The sequence below is a fragment of the Mytilus trossulus genome, chromosome 13, assembly GCF_036588685.1.
Source record: "Mytilus trossulus isolate FHL-02 chromosome 13, PNRI_Mtr1.1.1.hap1, whole genome shotgun sequence".
NCBI classification, from domain to species: domain Eukaryota; kingdom Metazoa; phylum Mollusca; class Bivalvia; order Mytilida; family Mytilidae; genus Mytilus; species Mytilus trossulus.
In genome coordinates, this window is record NC_086385.1 from 9,275,812 (window position 1) to 9,281,413 (window position 5,602).

Below are 5,602 nucleotides of genomic sequence, written 5' to 3' on the forward strand. Positions count from 1 at the left end.
ACACACGACTTGTATCAAGTTTTGTTTAATTCACTTGTGCACTTTATTGTGGAACCTCGTGTCATCACGAATGATAAATGGTATTGTCTGATGCAATTGCTTACGGAATAACATGTGATGTGCAATTAGCCAATCAGAATAACGTATTATAATGAAACATACATCTAATGTAATTATTAGAAAAACAAATCTTTCATATACTTTCAACCAGACATTGACAGTCTAGGCAGAAAAAATTGATACAGATTGTAAAAAAGTTAAACATTTGGTTATATATTAACTAGATATGATTGTTATTTGTATAATTTGATAGAGTTATATGTCTTTTTATATGTACATGATGTACATTTGAATTTTTAAGCACCAAGCAGGTTTATAAATATCTAATTCATTGATGCAGGCAATTCAATATGCCTTTACTTGAATCAAATATGATACAAACACATATTTAGCTATTGTGTGTACGTGATAGCAAAACTGTATGTATTTCCTGTAAAAAATGGTTATACAGATATTGTGTAATTTGTACTATATTATGTTAACATATTAAAATATATCATAGTAGCTTATCTTATCTGATATATACCAGTCAGTCGAATAATTTCAGACATCTATATGTATTATATTTGTATAACAGAAAAAAGTCATACTTAAGATTTAGCTATAATACAAAACTCTTTGTATTATAATGTTCACTGAATTCTGATATAAAACCAAATGTAAGTTGATAAATAAAGTCATTGCATAACAGATAAAAAAGGAAAATAACAAAACTAATTAACTCCAAGGAAAATATTTAAAACGGAAATTTCTTATCAAATGGCAAAATCAAAATCTCCATCACATCAAACGAATGGATACCAATTGCATAATCATGACTTGGTACAGGCATGTTCGTATGTAGAAAATAGTGCATCTACCTTGGTGTATATCTAGCTTAACCAATAACTTGTGAAACAGTCGCGTAAAATTGTATTGTATTGACTAAACGTCAAAACAAATTAAAAGACAACGTAATACATTGCTCTATAATTGTTTTATTTTTCCACATTGTGGCTTAGATTGAGTGTTGTCTCATTAGTATCTATGTTCTTATTTTTATATGATAGGGGAAAATGTCGAAAATGAGCAAATAGCAGTCTACATTGTGTTGTAATCTTACTCACTATAAAAACAAGAATACAAACATTTCCAATAGCACCATTACACACTCACTGGACGCATAGGTACCGAAACTTCTGAAATAGATATTACCAAAAGTAGACTAAATATTTAAGCACAATTTACAAAAAAAAACAAATAAAAAGAAAACTAGAACACGTAATATGCTTCACGACTATCGCGTATTATATAGGTGAAGTATATACTGAATATTTATCAACAATGTCTTGGTATCGTCCGATGAAGAAGGAAGAAACGTTATCTAACATAATATAAAAAAGAAGATGTGGTATGATTTCCAATGAGACAACTGTCCACAAGAGACCAAAATGACACAGACATTAACAACTATAAGTCACCGTACGGTCTTCAACAATGAGCAAAGCCCATACCGCATAGTCAGCTATAAAAGGCCCCGATAAGACAATGTAAAACAATTAAAACGAGAAAACTAACGGCCTTATTTACATACAAAAAATAACGAAAAACAAATATGTAACACATAAACAAACGACAACCACTGAATTACAGGCTCCTGACTTGGGACAGGCACATACATAAATAAAGTGGCGTGGTTAATCCTTGTTCATAAAATTTCTGCGCAGATACTGATTGCGTTTTACACAGAAGCAGCTACAAGCTCTGGAATACCGATTGAGTTTGAAAATGTATATTCGATACGCTGGTGGAGTTGATATATTGCTACTAAGGTTGGGGAAATTATAAATTTTAAAACAAATATCGTTTCTTTTGTCATACATATTGATACTGGTTGGATGGCTACTTGTGTCAAATGTAAGTACCAAGTCGGCAATGAGATGCGCACAGTTCGTTCCCATAGTAATGCTGATAAATTGTTGAAAGAATCTGCGTTCAAGTTCAACAAATACGATGTCAATAAGAAACTCTAGCATACCGATTAATTTTGGCGCCATCTTTTCTGTCGACCATCTCGACCAGTGAAAAAAAAAACAGAACAAAAGAGTAAAAACAAAACTGTCAAGAGAAGTCCCTGCATTATTTTCTGCCGAAAATACAGAGGACAAAACAACTGAACTTAAAAAATCAAAGAGACCGTCAACTTCACAGCTGTGTCAAAAATCGACAAACGTCAACAAACAATCAATTATACAGAGCCCTGTGTAGAAAACTTAAGACTGAACAAAATCGTGTTGGTCTTAGGTGTTTTCACAAATAAAGACTATACGGATACTGCATTAAAGCTACTTCACTTCACAAAATAAAACAATCAGTTTTTTTATTAAATGAATGAAACCACACTAAATATCTTTAATAGAGCAATGTCATCAAAGGTGGGGGGAAAAGCATGACAGTGCAAATAGGACAAAATAATATGTAGAAATTTACTCTAGTAAAATTACAGTTAGTAATTTTCATAAAATTAAACCAATCTAAGTATTATTCAGTGTGTACAGTAACTAAAACATACAATTATGAAACATTGGAAACGTATTTCATCAAACCCTAACCCTGTGCGACCATACATAATAGGGTCATGCGGCATTTTTGGGCATTCACATGGCCTTGTTTACAAACAATGTAGATTCGTACTGAATTCCTATACTGACCCTAAATGTGCGACCATACATAATCCTTAGCTCAATATAGCTTATAAAAGCCTTAAAAATAACATACAAGTACTTTTATCAAAGCACTAGAAGGTAGAACACTTTTGGCTATCAACGTAATGACAATGTGATTGATCCATTATCATTGAAATTTGAGATGGTCCAACGCAGAGCTGCTCGCTACACATGTAATAAATATCACAATACCAGCTCTGTCTCAAACATGCTTGATCACCTACAGTGGCCTACATTAGAACTGAGACGTATACAAACAAGACTAGTGGTATTCTATAAGATCATACACCAACACATAGCAATTTACCCTTAAGATCTTCTTGTTAAATCAGACAGTAGAACAAGATATAAACATACAAACCACTTTAAACAAATTCAAACAAATAAAGATTCATACAAGTTTTCATTTTATCCACATACAATAGTACAATGGAACCTACTTCCTACATCAGCAATCCTTTGTACAACAGTCGACGGCTTCAAAGAGCAGATTTCTATATCTGCTCTTTCACAAATATTCTAAAAAATGCATAACATGTACATAGTTTTAACAAGAAATATACATAGGATAACAATCCACCAAAAAAATTAAATCACTGTTATATTTTTTCTAAGCACCAATGCAATGTAACGTAATATTACTGCAAATTTATTTCTTTTTAATTGTAAATAAGCCACGCATGCAACGGCACGTAATAGTCAGAGTTGTGACTGAGTGCGGAAATATGAAGATAGATAGATAGAAATTTACAAATTGTCTTTAATCAGTATGAAACAAAATATTGATTTTGAGCTTTTTTCTAACGAAGATTATTTTTTACTTATCGATTGTCCCCCTTTCACCAGTCAACAGTAAAAGTGTCTGATTTGCTATAACTATTCAACCATGAAAGAGTATAATCAACAATGACCCCCATTACTTTTCAACCCTGTAGGGGAAAAAAATAGTTCATTCAGCATTTTTTTTTTTTTCAACTCTTGTTTTGATCTATCTACCATAAAATATTTATCACAAACATTATCTACCAATCAGAAGAGCACATGACTTCACTTTTAGACAGAAAGCTGCCCCAAATGGGAGGTCCCTGATAACGTATATTTATTTACTGAATTTATCCCTACAGGGTAGAAAATCATGAAAGTTTTTTCCCCAAAAAAGAGGAAAGGGGAGACGATAGATGCCAAAATGGCACTTCTGTTTACTGTTATACAACTGTTCAAAATTAAGGGGACAGTTGTGTCTTTAAAGCGAGTTTAACCCCGCAACATTGTTCATATGCGCCTGTCGCAAGTCAGGTGTCTGTATTTAGTGGTTGTCGTTTTTTGCTGTATATCATTTTTGTTTTCGTTTATCATTTTTTACATGAACTAAGCCGTAAATTTTCTCGTTTGAATTATTTCCCATCTGTCAGTCCAGGGCCTGTTATAGCTGACTGTGTGGTATGGGCTTTGTTTATTTTTGAAGGCCGCACGTTGAACTATGGTTGTTTAGAGTATTTTAGACTCTTGTGGAGAGGTTGTTCATTGGCATTCATACTGAATCTTGTTTTCGTATTTGAAAAAAAACTTAATTGTCTTTCAGACTACTTAATATGTAAAATTATATTCATAATTATAGATTATCGTTGGTCATCTCATCGAGATTGATTTTCTCGGTTGAGCCGGGACGGCGAAAGCGAGAAAGGCAATCGAGTTGAGATGACCAATCAAAATCTGTTTATCGCTATTTTAATTTCGTTAGCAACGCCATGTGCCTGCTTAGTTTTTAGCAATAATTTTCCATCTCGAGCGAATAGCATGATTTGAAAAATTATCACAAAAAAAATGATCAGAGGAAAAATGCACAAAATAGCAATAACAAAAGATATTAAATGGAACATGTGAACTACATTTAATCAAGTTCTTTTTAAACTTGTGTCATATGAAGCATATATTATATATCAAATCATATTTATTCTAGTACCAGGAAGAAAACTTTAAATCAGTATAAATCAGATACATTCAATGCAAATCTTTTTAAAATGTGACAAATATTAGACCAAGGTAGTATTCTATTGTTTTTATTGTTTTATGATCTTAATATTTCCGTTCGTGTTACACCCTGCAGTATGACGAATAATGTTATTATTTACAACGGGAAATGACCAAACGCATGTCTTTCACAACTCTGACTTTAATCATTTCATCAGACAGTTTTTGGATAAAGTTACTAAAGAATACACTAGATTAAATATGTACCATTCAAGACCAGGTATATCATGAATGGATATTTCTAAAAAGCAAATAACTAAAGGTATTCCATTAAATTAAAAATTCTTTTTATAAATGATTGGTCCTTATTTGTCATTTACAATGAACTACAGATAGAACTATACATGACATTCGATTGAATAATAAATCAAAAGTAGAAGAATAGTTAGTGTCCACTAGAAATAAATGTGGTGAAAAAGAAACATTGCAGTGCATATGTATGGATAATAAAATTGAGAATGGAAATGGGGAATGTGTCAAAGGGACAACAACCCGACCATAGAAAAAACGGTTTCGAAAAAACAACACCTGAAGGTAACTAACAGGTCTTCAACGTAGCGAGAAATTCCAGAACCCCGAGGCACCATTCAGCTGGCCCTTAAACAAATATATACATAGTTCAGTGATAATGAACGCCATACTAATTTCCAAATAATACACAAGAAACAATAATTAAAAAAATACAAGACTAACAAGGCCAGAGGCTCCTGACTTGGGACAAGCGCAAAAATGCGACGGGGTTAAACATGTTTATGAGATCTCAACCCTCCCCCTATACCTCTAGTCAATGTAGAAATAGAAAAGTA